Raw genomic sequence first — 20,611 nt, 5'->3', positions numbered from 1 at the left:
GATCAATTTATAATATAGGAAGGAAATTTAATAAGGTGTCTTAGCTCAGGTAATATTTAATACCACACAATACCTGGAAATAAAATTTTGTCTTATTACCAGGTATTGTGTGGTGTAAATGGTGGATTGGTTGTTTATTGTCTTTCGGTGTTCATTTGCTGAAATATAACAATGAATTTATAAAAATGAAGCTCATTCTATTACAAGAAAAGGAATTTTGTATTATGGAAGTGTTTTTAAGTTACAATGTAATATAATTTCATGTAACACACATAAATCCCTATTTTAAAGGTAACTGGCTTTTGGGGACGTCAACTGCAGAAGTCTGTTATATCTTATAGAGAAATTGCCATTATTGTCCCCTACCGTTTTTGCTCTGTCTGTCTGTCAGTCAGTCACACTTTTCTGGATCCTGCAATAACTTTAAAAGTTCTTCATATGTTGTCATGAAACTTGAAACATGGATAGATGGCTATATGGACATAATGCAAGTCATTTCTTTTGTTCCTACGTCAAAACTTCTGGTTGATATACCAACAGTAAAAAAAATATTCCGACAATGGTTGCATTTTTGACAATGGTGGAGCCGGTTTGGGACATTTATTGCTTGGCAATAGTCTTGTTACAATATGCAGTAACAAGTCAACTGAACAGCCTGAATGTTGTCAGGCTAAAATGCTGATAGAAAGAAAAAATAATTCACCTATGAAACATTATAACTTGCAAACTTATATGCCTTCTTTATAAATTCCATGAGGCCTTTATATTTTTTATCTAAATTTAGAATAATATATAATACATATCATATGATTTGGTGTTCATCTGATATGCTCATTTGTATTTTCAGTTTGGCCATGCTCAGGAGGGAGTGACTGAGTTATGGGGTGCAGAAGAAGCACAAGCCATCTTGACATGATGAGTCATCCCCAACAGCGCTTGACGATGGTTTCCTTCTCGATGAGGATGAATCCATAACTGAGCACTGAGGATGATACTTCTCTCAACACTGCATTGTATGAAGACAAAGCAATGCAGTGTGGTTAGTCATCGTCAACAACAGAACCAGACTCAGCTGACGTTGGAGACTGTCAAGTTGAGATCACTGTGCCTATCAGGGTTGAGTGTTACATACTGAACGAAGTGATTCAAAGAAATTTATTGTCAATATGCACGCTAAAGACCTTGGCATTCTCTGTTTACATTCAGATCAAAGCAATGGCAAGACATATTTAAGAATGAAAGTATGTTTTAATGAAGCAGGACACACTACTGTGTATGTTCATGTAAAGGAAGTTGCACAGGAACATTTTTTGTGGAAACAAATTTCTAGTGATTATCTGTTTGCTCTTAAGCTCACCTGAGCACAATGTTCTAATGGTCCGTCATGCGATATGTGTTGTGGGGCGTAAACATTTACCTAGTAAACAATCTAGAGGCCACATTAACTGTCCATACATCATGGAATTTGGTCAGAACAATTTTCCCAATGATATCTTGGACAAGTTCAAAAATTGTTCCGGTGTACTGTCCATCATCATGAAACTTGGTCAGATGATTTGTCCCAATGATATCTTGGGCAAGTTCAAAAATGGTTCCGGTTGGTTCAAAAACATGGGCACGAGGGGGCGGGGCATTTTTCCGTATAAGTCTATATACATAGCTATCAAAAAAACCTTTTTAACACTCTAGAGGCCACATTTATTGTCCGGTCTTCATGAAACTTGGTCATACAATGTGTCACAATGATATCATGGTTTAAAAACATGGCCTCCAGGGGGGGCAAAGCTTTTTCCTTACATGGCTATGGTAAAAACATGTTAACACTCTAAGTCACATGTGAGAATGATTTTTCTTCAGCAACATTAATACCCTGCCTTATACGATAATGGCTCTTATGCTTAAATGTTTGTTGCCTGCATAACTGCAGAATATTAGCTGTTTTCTTCCAATATGTTATTTGTAATATCAACAACTTGCTTAATATGTGTAATGTTTGATAAATTGCTTATTTTTTTAAGCCAGGTGTATTGATATTTGTTCATGAATTATGAAGTTTAGATGAAATATCATTAAACTGTAAAAACTGTGTTCATGCATTCTTTTATGCACATACTAAAATTGTTACTACAGAGGTTTATTAAGAGACTGTATCACATAAATGGTTGCATAGGTTCCTCTGTAGAAGCCGGGACACATTTCATTTAGTTATTGTTTTGGCGTTGTCCGTCCGTCCGTCCGGCTGTCCGTCCGTCCGGCACTTTTGTATCCGGAGCCATATCTTGGAAGTGCTTTGGCGGATTTCATTGAAACTTCGTATGAGTATATATATGCATAAAAGGATGATGCACGCCAAATGGCATTGTACACCATCTGTTAAAAACAGAGTTATGGCCCTTTGTATCTTGAAAAAATGCTTTTTACTATAGTCACTTTTGTGTCCTGAGCCATATCTTGGAATTGCTTTGGCGGATTTCATTGAAACTTGGTATGAGTATATATATGCATGAGAGGATGATGCACCCCAAATGGCATTGTATACCATTTGTTAAAAACAGAGTTATGGCCCTTTGTATCTTGACAAAATGCTTTTTACTATAGCCACTTTTGTGTCCGGAGCCATATCTTGGAAGTGCTTTGGCGAATTTCATTGAAACTTGGTATGAGTATATATCCCTCGCCAGAGGCGGAGGGATATTGTTTTGGCGTTGTCCGGCTGTCCGTCCGTCTGTCCGTCCGTCTGTCACTTTTGTGTCTGGAGCCATATCTTGGAAGTGCTTTGGCGTATTTCATTGAAACTTCTTGTGAGTATATATATGCATAAGAGGATGATTCACGCCAAATGGCATTGTACACCATCTGTTAAAACCAGAGTTATGGCCCTTTGTATCTTGAAAAAATGCTTTTTGCTATCTGCACTTTTGTGTCGGGAGCCATATCTTGGAAGTGCTTTGGCGGATTTAATTGAAACTTGGTATGAGTATATATCCCCCGCCAGAGGCGGAGGGATATTGTTTTGGCGTTGTCCTGCTGTCCGTCCGTCACTTTTGTGTCCAGAGCCATATCTTGGAAGTGCTTTGGCGGATTTCATTGAATCTTGGTATGAGTATATATATATGGATATGAGGATGATGCACGCCAAATGGAATTGTACACCATCTGGAAATAACGGAGTTATGGCCCTTGGTTATATCCGTCCGATTTGCACCCATCCTCGAACAAAGCATATGTTGCAGGGATATCAATTCTACGAATTCGCTTGTTTATCATTATGTACATAAGGGGACATACTTACCAATTTTGGATTATGCTTTTTATACGCCCGTTTTTTAAAACGGGACGTATTATAATTTCACCCTTTGCGGTCGGGCGGCGTCCACAGCAGTTTCCGCTGTCTATTTCAAATAGTTTTTATCCGATCTTCACCAATCTTGGTCAGAAGTTGTGTCTAGACAATATCTAGGTCAAGTTTGAATATGGGTCATGCCTGGTCTAAAACTAGGTCACGGGGTCACTTAGTGCATTTCAAGGATAAAGCACGGTGTCCGCCCTCTAATTGAAGTAGTTTTCACCCGATCTTTCCAAATTTGGTCAGAAGTTGTGTCTAGATGATATGTAGGTCAAGTTCAAATATGGGTCATACTGGGTAAATAACTTGGTCTGGAGGTCACTTAGTGCATTGCAAGCATTGAGCATGGTGTCAAAAACCTTCGAACGGGGGTGTCTTGTGACAGTTTGGCACTCTTGTTAACAATAAATAGAATCCATATATTCTTTTCATTAACTTTTTGCATTCTGGGCACTCATACACAACTGACTGATTAATTTGCTGAACAAATTCACTATCACAGTGCTCATCATCATCGGTATACCTAGAAGTAAATCCAGATTTAAATCCTCGTCATCCTATGACACAAAATCCGTCGAAGACATAGTGAAGAAACACAGAAAAGTGACTAAATAACTTGATCGATATGGTAAATATCGGAGAATGGCACAGTATACGGGTCTGACGATTTCTAGATGGTAATGTTATTTATAATTGGTAAAATTGTGCATTGAATTTAGTGGTAATTAAAGAGAACAAAGACCATATACAGCCGATTATATACAGATCATATACAGACCGAGAATAGATTCTCTCCATAAGAAAAAAAAAATTCAGAGCTTTATTCAAATTATACTACAGGTTAATGGCATTCAGATTGATCAAATTTAAACACTGCAATAAAAATGAAAAACAAAAATCTAATTAAAACAACCTATAATTAGTTGTTTGTTGTAAGATTCTGATCGCTCCTTTATCTTATTACAAAGGCCAACTTTAAATACCGGAAATAAAACAATGCGGCATGTGATGACTTGTCCCCTACCAGTGAAACCGGAGGGGACTTTTGGTTTGCGCTCTGTCCGTCAGTCAGTCTGTCAGTCCGTCACACTTTTTTGGATCATGCGATAACTTTTAAAGTTTTGTATATTTTTACATGAAACTTGAAACATGGATAGATGGCAAAAGTGAGATTATGCACGTCATTTCATTTTGTTCCTACCTTAAGAATTGTGGTTGCTATGGCAACAAATAAAAAATGAAAATGGTGGAGTTTCACCTGTAGGGGAACATATTGCTTGGCAATCTCTTGTTTTAATTGACACATTACAATTGAGTGATAATACTACATACATTCTCATTTTAATAATAAATGATAGTATATTTGTTTCATATAAAAAATGGAATGCAAAAGCGTGTTTTAGAAATGTTGATAAGCATGTTATCTACCGTTGCAACCAACAAACAGTTGCGCTTAGACTTGTCTCGCCAAAACCATTTGACATGCGATAGCTATCCGATATTTGGCGAGCTGCCTATCTCTGTTATTTGTCTCTGATAAAACTAATTACTGCTTTTTTTTCATCCTTTCCATTTGTCTTTTATATACGTCCGTCTAATAAAGGGCATATTAAGGGGTTATCTATGTCATGCCAGGGGTCAGGCAGCTTCCAGTCTTTGTCCGGACTATAACTCGTTAACTATAACACCTATTCACATGAAACTTAATATATGGATATATCTTATTGATGAGAAGATTAGTGTAAAGAATTATAGCTATAGCCCCTGAATTACTATATTTATCTCGCTTTTGTATTGTCCGGGTCATAACGTAATTACATTAAGGCCTAATGGCATCAAACTTCGAACAAAGATAGGTTGTGGTGTATAGAAGTGCAGGGCACAACAATCGTAACTCGAGAACTCTGGCTTGCATAATTCACAATTCTACGCATTTGTTGGTTCCACCTTTTTTCTTGGTTTCCTGTTTTCTTGAAATATCAAGTTCATGATTGAAATTAAGTTTTTGTTACATTTAGAAAAGAAATCATGCTGCTGATAAGGTTATATCAAATATGTTTCAGTTTTGTGTGGTATTTTGTATTTTATACACAATAATTAAAAGTGATCAAAGTCCTTGAGGTAAAATGTTTGTTTGTTTAGAGAAAAAAAAGCACAGGCACTAACGTCTGGGATATCATACAATGTATCCTCATTAGAAACCCCACCCCAGTAAATAACTGAAACTGCATATATAATTCAAATGTATTTCAACATCATCGATTCTATTGGAGAAGTGATGCTGTGTCCCATAATTGAAACTGCTTGTATTGGTTATGTTGTAATGTACTGTAGCCAGTACAGTTTGTTGCAAGAAGACTCCCTCATTTCTCTGATAATAACGCCACCAGTGCACGGTGTTATTAATGATAAAAAACAAACAACTACAGTAACAAAACAATGAACCTAACACACTGCCATATTCAGGCATTTTGTGTAAAAACTTGTGGAATGTAACCGGTACACTAAGGTACGACATTGCTCCGAACATGGTTCCAAGCAAAGTTTCGAGCAAAAAACTTCCAAAACTTTTACACGGGAATAGACAACAAAAGAAATACAAGTCCGAATGACAATAAGTATGTTTCCAATGTTATTGTCTTTCTGAATTGTATTTATCATCACAGTAATGGATAAAAGCAACGTTTGGATTATCAAAAGGTAAATGTAATATATTTTCGAGACAAGTCACTTTCAAAATTATTGAACGTTTTAAATTTATCTTTACAGAAATATCGATATGTGGGTCTAATCTCTTACCAAAAAGACATTGTATTTAACATACATGTTGGTACTGATTTAAGAAAATTCAATCATTATAAATTGATTTTGACACCTTAAAAAGAAAACATAAATTATTTAATTAAGTTTGGTGTCTTTATACAATGGAATATATTGCAATGGGTATTAAATGTTTATTGAAGTCTGAATCACCCCCCCCCCCCCTGTCAAACTTCCACGAGGAGTTCTTTGTAAATTGGCGGGGGGCCCCGTCAAACCTCCCACGGGGACCCGTCTAACCTCCCACTGGAGTTTAATGGAAATGGGAGTTTGGCGGGAGCTCCCGTAAAAACCCACGGGGGAAGAAAATCTACAAACACTTTATTTTCTTATTTAAGTACATATTTCTTACAATTATGACTTGAGCATGTGTATTTGTAAACATTGGAACAGAAAACAAAGCATTATATTTAAATTATTTTTTTTGTAAAATATAGGTAAAATTCTCCCGTCTGGAAAAATCACCCGTGGGAGAATTGCAATTCTTAACGGGGGAGCCAAAACCCCGTTGAAATTCCACGGGGGATGGCAACTTTATCATCAAATAACTCTTTTTTCCAAAAACGTTTTAACTCTTTTTTTTCAAATATATGTATGTACTCATTGTCCCCTACAAATATGCAAAATTTCATAACAATTGTTCAATAAATAAAAAAAATAAGTTTGCAAATAATCTGTATTTGCAAACTTAATCTGTATACTGTTTTATATAAGGCCTATTTTGTGAAAACTTTAAAAATCTTTACGTCCATAACCATTGGGCCTAGAGCTACCAAATTTGGTATGTAGTGACATCTAATAGTCCTACCACGTTTGTTCAAATTATGCCCTTGGGGTCAAATTTGACCCTGCCCTCGGGGTGTCAAAAAATCGAAATTTGCTTATATAAGGCCTATTTTGTGCAAACTTAAAAAATCTTCTTGTCCTAAACCGTATGGCATAGGGCTACCAAATTTGGTATGTTATGAAATCGTATAGTCCTCTACCAAGTTTGTTCAAATTAAGTCCCTGGGATCAAATTTGACCGTTCCCCAGGGGTCACAAAATTGAACATATGCTTATATTGGGCCCATAGTGTGCAAACTATAAAAATCTTCTTGTCCATAATCATTGGGCCTATTTCTACTAAATTCGGTAGGTAGTGACATATAATAGTTCTCTACTTAGTTTGTTCAAATTATGCCCCTGGGAACAAATTTGACCTTGCCCCAGGCGTCACAAAAATGAACATATGCTTAAATAAGGCCTATTGTGTGCACACTTTAAAAATCTTCTAGTTCTTAATTATAGAGCATAGGGCTACTAAATTTGGTATGTAGTGATATCTAATAGTCCTCTACCAAATTTGTTCAAATTATTCCCCTGGGCTCAAATTTGATCCGGTCCCGGGGGTCACAAAACTGAACATATGACGTTTACCAGTGGAGATTACTGCGGCCGTTTGGCTGTGACCAACAACAACATCAACATCTTGTAAACATAAGATAAAACCCTGTCATTTAGTGCCATTTTAGGTCAGATGGTGACTGCTTACAAAGGCATTGAAGTAAGAACATGTGTTATGAATGTTTTTCTTATAAACTGAAAAAAGTCGAGTTTTATTTAAATATGTCGAAAGTGACCATATATCCGGATGAAAATAATTTGGATGACATGTTAATTTCATGTCTTTTTTGTAGTGTTTAAACCAGTTTAATAATATATTATTGATTTTAAAAACACAACTTCCATGAACATAATTATTTCAAGAAAAGTCTATATATGATACTGCACGGTAAACTCAAACTTTGTATCCAAGAGAAGGTGTTGAAATTAATGAAGTGCAATGTTCTTAACTATCGTATATGCTGCTTTTTAATAACTAATGATTCATTGTTCCATTTGTGAATCGTGACTCATGAATTGTGGATATGATTGTCAATTGCTCAACAATCCATATATATTTCTGATAATTTACCATCACGTTATAAGCAAAGGACCTGTGCAACAATTCCCGGGCTTTTAAGTCTGTTTAGTTAACACGGTAGTAACTTTTTCCATTCATAAACATGCTCACCCTTCCAACTTTAAACCCCCAGTGGGACGAGGGATAGAAAGAGAAAGTCATATGCTTGAGTACATCTCAACGCAAAAAAAAACAGTGGAGCGATACAGGACCATCATGGCCCTCTTGTTTTGAATATACAGTTATTATATATGACTTATTACTTATAAAAGATCTTTGCTAAAAGAATATACAAACAAGACTTAATATCTTGGCCATCATAACTGATTTATATAGTTATCATTATAGTTTTCAGATATTACATACTGGTATCCATATACAAATTCTGGCATTCATTTATTTTCATTGTCTTGACACTTTCTTCCAACAAATAACCACTTACTGTTAGATCAGCAATATTCAGACTGGTAAAGTCTATCTAAAACCATGGAAAAGCCTAATCCCATTATTGCAGTTTATGGTTTATGTATAAATATGTGAAGTACATGTATGATTATAAAATTAAGAAATTTAGAAGCACACGATATTGTATCACTTGTGACCAACTCAATAGCTTTACAATAATTTTGCAATAATTTTGCAAAACAGAAATGAACATGGAGTATAAAATTTAACTTAGATTTATTGGAATGTGAAATACATTTTTAAAAGCTGAATAACAGATCTTTTAACATATTTCTCTTTGACAATCTCAATGGCACAAAATTGACATTGCTTATTTGATGATTTGAATTGATAACACTCTTAAATAATTATAATGGACATGGCTCACTTCTGATAAATGGTGTAGGCCTAAGATTTTGGTCCTTGAGAAAAAAACTGTTCAAAATATGCCCCCGGGGTAAATTTTGGCCATGCCCCATTACCCTGGTGAGTGATAAAGGGCATTTTTTCAATCTTGTCTAAAAAAAATTCATAAATATAACAATTATTCTTTATAAATTTCTGCTTGAAAAGAGAGAATATGTATTGCTTAAATAAGGTTTATAGTAAATTAAAAACAGCGTTATTACATGTATACCCCTTTAAGCTACTGTAATCCTTTAGTTCAGAAACATTTCAAACAGCTTTATGGGGAACAAAATAATGTTCTATGGTCCAACCAGTTTGTATAATGTTTTAAAACTATTCAATATTCCCCACAGGATTTTGAATAGCTCAGCAAATGAGATATTTGATACCTAAAGAAGATTCCTTTGTGTGAAATAGACATGCTCAAATATCCACAAACATTTTTTATGTTTTTTGGGGGGAGCATATTGTCGCCGCTTCGTCAGTCCGTCCTTGTGCCCGTCCGTGCACAATTTTTGTCCGGGCTATTTCTCAGCTACTAATGACCGGAATTCAATGAAACTTTATGGGAAGCTTCACAACTAAGAGGAGATGTGCATATTATCAGCGGATTCTGGTCGGATGATTTTTCACAGAGTTATGGCCCATTGAAATTTTCCATTAACTGTACATATAGTGCAATTCTTGTCCGGGCTATTTCTCAGCAACTAATGACCAGAATTCAATGAAACTTTATGGGAAGCTTCACTACTAAGAAGAGATGTGCATATTATCAGCGGGTTCTGGTCCGATGATTTTTCACAGAGTTATGGCCCTTTGAAATTTTCCATTAACTGTATATATAGTGCAATTCTTGTCCGGGCTATTTCTCAGCAACTAATGACCGGAATTCAATGAAACTTTATGGGAAGCTTCACTACCAAAAGGAGATGTGCATATTATCAGCGGGTTCTGGTCCGATGATTTTTCACAGAGTTATGGCCCTTTGAAATTTTCCATTAACTTTACATATAATGCAATTCTTGTCCGGGCTATTTCTCAGCAACTAATGACCGGAATTCAATGAAACTTTATGGGAAGCTTCACTACCAAGAAGAGATGTGCTTATTATTAGCGGGTTTTTGTCGGATGACTTTTCACAGAGTTATGGCCCTTTGAAATTTTCTATAAAACAATTATTGTCCCCCCAACTACTGTGCCCTCAAGACGTTACCTTTTATCTGAATATATAGTGCAATATTGTGACAAAAAAACTTTGGGGAGCATTGATCACCGGTCTCCGACGGTTTCTTGTTTTATTATGTTTCCTTTAAGCTGAATAATGTTCAATATGATATTTAAGAAAACTAGCCAATGGTTTATTTAACCCATTCCAATAAGAATTGGAAACTTATCAACATTTTATTTGTATAACTTTATGTGCAATGTGCATGTCAGATTTGTGTGAATTAGTAGCTTTGATATTGCAATTGTTTAATTACTGTAATTTAAATCATACTTACAAAACTTTTAAAATCAATGCTATTCAGTTTCTATATATGAAGAAGACGACGCAGAAGAAGAGGACAAGGATGCATTCTACGACGCCCTTCAAAGTGTTTAAAAGGACATCCGCCAAAACGACGTGCTGATGTTGCTCGGCGACTTCAATGCTAAGGTGTGCTGCGACAACAAAGACAAAAGGAGGACCATGGGAAGACATGGAGTGGATGTGATCACCAAAAACGGGGAGAGACTAGTCAACTTCTGCCGACAGAACGACTTGGTCATAGGAGGGACCCTGTTCGCGCACAAGGAGATCCACAAACTTACATAGACATCACCAGACGGCAGGACCCAGAACCAGATCAACCACATCATCATCACCTACACAAGGTCGATATATCGTATTAAATATATCATGCGTCGCCGCGACTGTCAAGAAAAATATTGTGCGTCGCCGCGACTTTTAAGAAAAATATCGTGGGTCGCCGCGACTGTCAAGAAAAATATCAAGTATCGCTTCGTGTGTCTAGTTTCGCCCTTGATGAAAAAAGTGGAAGAATATATATGGCATTATCAGGATTCCGTATGTTTTAGTATTTGCTCCTCGTTGTCCTGGGTATTGAACCCTCAGGGCAGGCAAGTCTACATGGCGTATAGTGGTTATGTTTTAGTATTTGCTTCTTTTTGTCCTGGGTTTTGAACCCCCGGTGCAATTTTTGTTTGTATGCCCCCAGTAGGGTGGAATATGGCAGTTTTACTGTTCATCCAATTGTCTGTGAAGCGAACTATTTCTAAATTTGTTAAGTGCTTGATTTAAAATATTTAATTACCACTAAGTGTAGATGTAAAATGACACAATTTTCAATCGGAGTTATGTAAATGTTCCTGAATTATTTGCACATGCACCAAACCATGGCAGATTTGCAAAGCATCTGACAAAGCATTAGATGGTTTACGTGGGAGATGTCTTTGACATATCTTTCTTTTCTTTTTTATTTGAGAAATCTTCAGAAACAACGATAATTATTTGTAAAAATGGTTGAGAGTATGAGTGCGCATTTGTGTGTCTGTTATTGTATGTGTGTGTGTGTGTGTTCGGGTTTGTACAGACAGTAACTACAGCATTCAGCATGCAATTTTAAAATTAATAATTACAAAAGACCATCATTAGGAGGCGGTGTTTAACATGTAACACCTGTCTACCTTACTTAAAGGTCAAGGGCACACTTACAGGTCGAAGGTAAAATTTGTCCAAACTGTTACTTTGTCATTAATGGAGCAATAACTGACAACAAATGTTCACCAGTTTTTGTTAAGACCCATGTTCCCAGCTCAAAGTCAGACTAAGAGGTCAATGGTCAACCCAACTGATACTTCAATAGTAATTATGCACTTCTTAAATAACTTGCCAAATATGTTTAACAGTTACATGTAGAAACCTCTTTCATGTTCCCTTAAAGGTTAAGGTAACACTTAGATGTCAGTTGTCATATTTGAGCATTATACAGCTTGGCGAAACTTAAAAATGGTCACGCATAAGGCATGTCTCCCTAATAATAATTACAGCGTATTATTTTCAGGTTTGCAGAAATGATATATTTTGATGTCAGATAGATCATGTGTAATTGCTAATTTAAACAAAGTTATTTCAACATGCAATTTCAGCTCAGTAACCAGTTTATGTGATTTGCATAATATTAGCGTGTTCATGTCAACTTGTCAGTGTTATAGTTTATTGTACGTGTATTTCATACTCCTTTTTATTCACTTGTTTGAGAAATGGCTGAAATAAGGAAACATCAGACTCATAAAGTTGTCCACCAAAAATGGACTGAATACAATTTTACATTTATGCTTACTTGGCAGCTTGATGGGACAGTCAAGGTCACAAAGATGGCTTGGGACAGCTCTGGTTTGTTTACACCCCTTTTCAGTGTTTACATCCTGTACGCCAAGTAATAATTACTCTACCTTATTATTGCACATAGCTTTTTAAAGGAGTTTATGGAAAGGGGTTTTATCCTCTGTATAACACTTGCTTTTTTCTTAATATTTTGATATGTCTTTCATTTTCATTTTATGTGATTCAATTGATAGATGGAATTAACAAATTCCAAAGCAGGGTATTTATCATACAAAGAAACATGATATTCCAGTGGTAACTAAATTTACATTTATAATGATATAAAAATTTAACATTTCGTAACCATATCAGCTATAATCTCTTTTCAGCCGAATAAAACTTTACTGCCATGTCATGTGGTGAATAAAAAAATAACATTTTTGTGTTAATATGATACCATTAACAACTCTGTAATATAATTTTGATATCACATACCACATCAATTATGTTAATTCGTTTAGGATAGGTGGGTTTATTTCAGTTGGATAGCATATATTCAGGTGTTCAGTAGCCAGGTAGGCGCCTTGCATATTATTAAAAGCGACATAGCATCTTAAAATGTCACATACAAATGAAATATTACTTTTCACATAGTTTATAGTCACAATGAAACATGTTTGTCTATATGTGTGTATTTGGTATTGCAGGGTATGTTTGTATCACCTGTAGTGATAGCTCTATTCTGTTTACCCTCTGTATACAAGAAACGATCTTAATGAGAAAAGACAGAAACAAACATGTACCGGTATTATTTCTGTAATGCCTTTCTATAATGGACAAAGAAATCTTGATATAATACTCTTAATTTTCTTTTTTGTTTGTATTCAGTGTACTTATTGCAAATGCTAAACCAGGAAATATGAATAAAAGTATGTTTTCATATAACCTTGAAACCAGTGTTGAAAAAGCGAATTTTTTTTTTAATTTAGGACAATTTTTAAGTCTGTGAAGCCCTTATTTCACTAAAATAGACATGTTTTATTTTCAATAATCAGATTTTTCTTGTGATCAGATCGCATCAAAGAGTCAAAAAGTTGTCAAAAGGTCAAACTAAGGATATCTGAGCTGAGATTCAATTTGTTAACTTATAATACGAGTTGAAAGAATCTCAACAAGATGCTATGCAAACTATGTGTAATTTACTGATATTTTAGTCATATAGCACAGTGTATTAGAATTTATCATACCACCACATTGATATCTGCCTGATATAACATTGCCTGATATATTTTTAGCTCACCTGAGCACAACGTGCTCATGGTGAGCTATTGTGATCACCTTTTGTCCGTATTGCGTCCGTCGTCAACATTTGCCTTGTGAACACTAAAGAGGCCACATTTATTTCCGATCTTCATGAAACTTGATGAGAACATTTGTCCCAATGATACCTCGATCGAGTTCGAAACTGGGTCATGCTGGGTCAAAAACTAGGTCACTAGGTCAAAAAAAAGAAAACCCTTGTGAACACTGTAGAAGTCACATTTGATGCCCAATCTTCATGTTACTTTGTCAAAATGTTTGTCATAATGATATGTTGGTTGAGTTCAAAAATGGTTCCGGACCATTGAAAAATATGGCCGCCAGGGGGCGGGGCAGTATTCCTAATATGGCTATATAGAAACCTTGTGAACACTCTAGAAGTCACATTTTTAGCCCAATCATCATGAAACTTGGTCAAAACATTAGTTTCATTGATATCTCGAACAAGTTTGAAAATGGTCCAGATCGGTGAAAAAACATGGCCGCCAGGGGGCGGGGCAGTTTTCTCTCTATGTATATAGTGAAAACATATGAACGCTCTAGAGTCACATTTTTGGTCCAATCTTCATGAAATTTGGTCAGAACATTTATTTCTTGGATCCGACAGTTGAGTTAGAAAATAGTTAGGATCAGTAAAAAAACATGGCCGCCAGGGGGCAGGACAGTTTTGCTTATATGGCTATATATAGTTAAACCATGTTAACACTCTAGGAGTCACATAAATAGTCCAATCTTCATGAAACTTGGTCTGAACATTTCTTTTTATGATAGCTAGGCTGAGTTTGAAAATGATTTCGGTCTGTTGAAAAATATGGCCGCCAGGGGGCGGGGCAGCTTTGCTTATATGGCTATAGTGAAGCCTTGTTAACACTCTAGAAGTAACATTTATAGCCCAATCTTCATGGAACTTGGTCCGAAGATTTGTTGTATTGATAGCTTGGCTGAGTTCAAAAATGATTACGGTTTGTTGAAAAACATGGCCGCCAGGGTAGCAGCAGTTTTCATAATATGACTATATTAAAACCATGTTAACACTCTAGTTGTAATGCGGATGTTGGTGCACAATGATGATGATGATGATGATGATGATGATGATGATGATGATGATGATGATGATGATGATGATGATGATGATGATGGTGGTGGTGATTATGATGATGATGATGATGATGATGATGATGATGATGATGATGATGATGATTCTGATGATTCTGATGATGATTCTGATGATGATTCTGATGATGATTCTGATGATGATTCTGATTATGATGATACTGGTAATGGATTCAGAAACATTAATGTCAAACCCAAATATCTAATTATAATTATTGCATTACTCAAATTAATTATTGCCATTACATATGAGTGTTATCTATATCTTTACAGAAATTTTACATATTGGTAAAACCAATTAAACAACAAGAAGTGTTACATATGAATCTTATTTGACTTTTCATTCACTTATCCTAGGCTACTCTCTATAAAACTCATTTATACCTGTGCCTGCATTGTTGCCAGGTGGTAATTGTTAAACACTCCTGGAAATTGACCCACATTAACTGGTCACTTTCATCAAAGACCTTTGTGTTGATGTCAGATGGAAACCATTCATAAGATACATAAGACATTACAACTTGAAATGTTTTACCCCTACAATTTTCAGTTAGTCAGTAGTTTGTGTGTGATAATGAAATATTTTTTATTTTAGCAGGTTTTATTGTTGTTTCAATTGGAAATATCAATGCAAGGTGAGTCCTAAATTGTTCCAGTTGTTTAAAAACACTTTGTCAAAAATGTGAACAATTTGGTAATAAAAAAACAACAACTTATCACATCTTTTAAGAAGCACAAACAACTGTTTGAAGAAATGTTGATTTGCATTTGTTTTTGCAAAAATAATATATTTATGCTACAGATTTTTTTTGCATTTAAATTACAAATAGTTTGATAGTTGTTTTGATATGATACGTTTTCAAATGTCTTGTGTGTGTTTACTTCTTTATTTGCACTCTTTTATAACTATAAGAAAGATCAAGTGATGTGTTGTACTATAAAAGAAGATCAGTATTGAATTTCTAGTAGCTGTACATATTCTCATACTCATTTATTTTTTTATAACTGACTTTGATATATGAAAACAATTCAACATATTTTATTTAATTATGCAAAAACTATTTTATAAAAACACAATACATTTGTGTTCAGTATCTAAGTGTTCTTGCTAAATAAATTGTAAACAGTCATCCCCTAAAAGATGTTAAGATGCTTATCTCATGATCTCAAATTTGGACAACAATTTGTTTAAAAATGAACTTCCATTTTCTTTTGCTGATGTTCATTATTAAATAACTGTCCTCATATTACTTTAATCCAAAATAATTTAAGCTTTGTCGCAACGGGTAACAAATGTCTATTTCAAAACATTTAAACACACACACACAAAACTACTGAAAATGCATATATGTATATATCTGCCGAAACAGCAAACCTCTTCTTTTCACAAAACAACGTTAAAAACCCTTGTTTCCTGGATACGACGGTTGAGTTCAAAAACGGTTTTGATCCATCTAGTAACATGACCGACAGTGGGGGGGGGGTCATTTTCCTTATATTTATATACTGAAAGAGCCTGTGAACACTCTAAAAGTCACATGTTTTGGCCAATCATCATGAAACTTGGTCAAAACATTGGTTTTATTGATAGGTCGGATGAGTTTGAAAAGGGTCGTGATCAGTGGAAAAACATTGCCGCCAGGGGATGGGGCAGTTTTCTCTATATGTTTGTAAGAAGCATTTTCCTTATATATATATATATATATATATATATATATAATTAAATCTGGGTATTAAAAACATGGCTGCCAGGGTGGGTGGGGTAATTTTCTATATAGGCCTATTGTGAATACTATGGAACACCTAATGTTTAAAGTCAGTCTTGTCATACTAATAATTTGAAATATTTGCTGAAGAGTTTTAATCTTTGTTTCTTTCTATCTAAGTCTCTCAGGTGAGCGACCCAGGGCCCTGTGGGGCCTCTTGTTTAATATCATGGTCAACAGGAAGTTCTTATATCAGTCAAGTGTGGAGGATTGTCATATTACTAGGAATCAACTACAAAGAAATCATTTTTAGTAAACTCAAATCAGATTTAACAAAAACAACAATTTGATACCAAAATGTTATATATTTTAAACCCAAAATGCAACACAAACAGCAAAAACATTTTTTAAGAATATTAAGCGCGCGTGCTAATGATGTCATTATTAACACGTCAAACGACAAAAGTCATATTTTTTCCAGCTAAGTAAACTGCAGCTTTCTAGCGTTGTTTCATTATTTCTTTAAAATCGGTGACGTAGAGGAATGATAAACAGTAAAACAGGTCTTAAACTCTTAGCTTAATGTTCAACAGAAAAAAAGCTCTTACAGTCTTAGTGTTAGTCCAATCTCCATGAAACTTGGTCAGAACATTAATTGTGTTCTATTTATATTTCAGCTGAGTTTCAAAAAGGTTCCGGTTGATTGAAAAACATGGCCCCAGCGTACGGGGCCTTTTTCCTTATATGGCTATAGTGAAAACTATGTTAACACTCTAGAAGTCATGTTTATAGTCAAATCTTCATGAAATTTGGTCAGAACAATTGTACTTATGATATTATGGAGGATTTCAAAAATGGTTCTGGTCTGTTTAAAAACATGGCCGCCAGGGGGCGGGGCATTTTTCACTTATAGTTAAAGTTGTTCTAATGAAAACTCGGCTGAGTTAAAAAAAAATGGTTCGTCGAAAACTATGGCCGCCAGGGGGCAGGGCTTTTTTCCTTATATGGCTATAGTAAAACTTTGTTAGCACTCTTAAAGTCAAATGTTTAGTCCAATCTTCAAAATAAAAATAAACATTTTAAAGCGGCGTTCCCATGAAGCTGCACATTGTGAGTGGTGGAAGTTCAAGGTCAAGGTCATCTGTCAAGGTCATCCTTCAAGGTCAAAGGTCAAAAAAAAATTCAAAGCAGCGTCCTAATGAAGCTGCACATTGTGAGTGGTAAAAGGTCAATGTCATCCATCAAGGTCAAGGTCATCCTTCAAGGTAAAAGGTAAAAAAAATAAATTCAAAGCGGCGTTCTCATGAAGCTGCACTTTTGAGTGGTGGAAGTTCAAGGTCAAGGTCATCCTTCAATGTCAAAGGTAAAAAAAAATTTATTTCAAAGCGGCGCAATAGGGGGCATACTGAGTTTTCTGACGAACACATTTCTTGTTTATGTTGTTATCTCTAAATAAAAGAACATGTCGAGAGCTCTTGTAAATTTTTCCCTATTAATATGCATTAACAATTAACAGTAATAGATTTTTGATTATATGAGCCTTGTTCTGCGAAAACTGGGCTAAATGCATAAGCCTAAAGTGTCATCTCAGATTAGCCTGTGCAGTCCGCACAGGCTAATCAGGGACAACACTTTTCGTCAAAACTTGATTTTCGGTAAGGAGGGACTACCTTGAAACTAAACATACCAAAAAAGCGGAAAGTGTCGTCCTAGACTGCACAGGCTAATCTGGGACGACACTTTACACACATGCATTAAGCCCAGTTTTCTCAGAACAAGGCCCATATTATTGTTTATGAAGCATACAGTAGAAAATGTAAGTCTCTGTGAAACGTTGTCAAGCATACATAAATAAATGACAGTTTGTAGTTTTTGTAATTTGTTCTTGCTTTAACTTGGCTACTGTGAAAAAAATGACATGGAGTTATTAATAAACTAACCACCGTATTTTCGTGTTTATTTTTGTACTGATTGACTTTTGATACTCAGTCTCATGTACAAACTATCATACGCCAGATTGTGGCTCTGACTCAAATCACTGCTGCTTATCAATTTATTTTGAGCTTAAAAACAAAGATATTGTTAAAATGAATTACTTTTACATGATGTATTGCGAAAATAATAGGTCGAGTCGCAACAAAGGGTACCACAGCACAGTTTGCCAAAGAGCGTTAGCCTTACAAATGGCAAGCTCGGTTTTAGTGGTTACTCAATACGCAATACGGTTATGCAACAAGGATAAGCGCACCCGACTCGAAATTGCTCCCAAGTTTTGTCATTTTTGATGACGCGTGTCTTTAACATAAACGTAATTAGTTTTATGACGGGATATGAAAGCGCTTAAATTTTCAGCGTTGTGATGTTATTTTCTCATTAAATTAATTTAAAAGCGTTAACATGGTCCAATCAGTTCCTTTGAAAATACATATTTACAAACGTAGGTTCATACTGAGACAGGTTCAAGGACAGACGAGACAAGGAAACATATTCTTTCACTAGCGGCCAATATTACATGACTTCTGCCATTGGGCCTAGCACCATCACTGTTAAATCATGAGGCTGTAATGAAGCCTCATTCTCTCCACTAGCAAATTTTTGGCTCATAGCCCTATTGCGCAGCCGTAAAATAAGCCAAATACAATGCAAAAACCACCCACATCTGCAGCGTTCGGACAACACATCACGGTTCGGCTTCACCGCGCTCACGGACAGCGGTCTGCGTCGATTTCTTTGAATGTTTAAAGTGATCGCTCTGATGGACGTTAGAGGCGATAGCATGGCGCACCCACAGCGTTGCTAAAGACTACATGGCGCGCACATCGGCGTTCTGCTTTTTTGGACGCCATAGAAGCGCCCGTTCCGGTGTTACTTGGGTTTAACAAGTCACTACTTATAAATTCGTCGCACTTGACTGAAGAAACAAATCGTATCGGTTATAAGTATATGAACCAAGTGGATTCATTTCTAACATTGCTAACTGTAACTACTTATTTTTAAGTAGCCACATCAACGAAACATTTCAACGCATTTATTGAGGTACGATCAGCGCATTTTGCAATCGTTGCTTTAGTATTTAACGCAAAAGCAACAGTCGCATTTTTATATTACCAGTAAATTGCGATTTTACGCATTAAGACAATCCTTATTTCGCGTTTGCAGTTATGTAATCAAACTTAAATTTGACATATCTAATGAGGAACATTAACTATGACTGCTCACTGCAGTAATGTAAAAATATACTACATAGCGCTATTGATGAAATAGTGGATTTGAACTGGGTCGATTCTACGAAGAGTTATATCGCTGAAAATAACCATACATTACATTTTTTTCTCAATTCGTTTTCAATTTTTTCTTTGCATCGAACGTGATATCACAAAACTAGTATACGGTTTACACCTAGAGAACTCTATTTTAAGGATGTTCGATCTTAGCAACTACGTCTAGAAACGCACTTTCGGAATTACATATTTAGTGCGTAAACTTATGCATTGTACCAGAAACGGCTTCCTGGTGCAAATAGTGTGCTGCTTAGAAATTTATCAAGAGCTTAAAAATGAACAGTATTTTGATGAAAGTAACTATTTTTAATTTGTATTGCCAAACACCGGAGTCATACAAAGGGTACCACAGCTTGGTCTGCCAAAAGCGACTTGAGGGTAAGATGTTCGCTTTAAAAATGATAGTTACACTTAAATTTTCAGTTTTAAACGTTACTAAATATGGTAATGCTATAAGGATTCTTTATGTGTAGAGCTAGTATAAAAAAGAGTACCTGAGGCAAACTCGTAAAAATAATTAACAACGTAATAAACTTGGTCAGAAGATTAGTCTCAATGATATTTTTATTTAGTTCGTAAATGGTTTTGGTTGCGTTAAAAACATGGCCACCAGGGGGCGGGGCATTTTTCCTTATATGGCTTTATTATGGCTATAGTAAAATCTTGTTAACATTCTAGAGGCGACATTTATTCTCCAATCTTCATGAAATTTAGTCAGAAAATTGGTCTGAATGATATATTTGATGAGTTCGAAAATAATTATGTTTGCTTGAAAAACATGGCTTCCAGGGGGAGGGGCATTTTTCCTTATATGTCTATAGTAAAATCTTGTTAACACTCTAGAGGCCACATTTACTGTCCGATCTTCATGAAACGTGGTAAGAAGTATCATCCCGATAA

The 20,611-nt window shown here is 35.5% G+C and overlaps 1 long non-coding RNA gene across 1 annotated transcript in view; it reads left to right on the top strand.

The window, feature by feature from the left end:
- Nucleotides 1–2,086, top strand: part of LOC127836444 (uncharacterized) — a 59,233-nt gene extending 57,147 nt beyond the window's left edge. Inside the window, exon 3 of the long non-coding RNA XR_008028766.1 lies at nucleotides 848–2,086. This is a non-coding gene — a long non-coding RNA (uncharacterized LOC127836444). The remainder of the gene's footprint in view (nucleotides 1–847) is intronic.
- Nucleotides 2,087–20,611: the final 18,525 nt, after the last annotated feature.

This window comes from Dreissena polymorpha, chromosome 6 (assembly GCF_020536995.1).
Source record: "Dreissena polymorpha isolate Duluth1 chromosome 6, UMN_Dpol_1.0, whole genome shotgun sequence".
Classification (NCBI taxonomy): domain Eukaryota; kingdom Metazoa; phylum Mollusca; class Bivalvia; order Myida; family Dreissenidae; genus Dreissena; species Dreissena polymorpha.
This window is presented reverse-complemented; position numbering and strand designations above follow the sequence as displayed.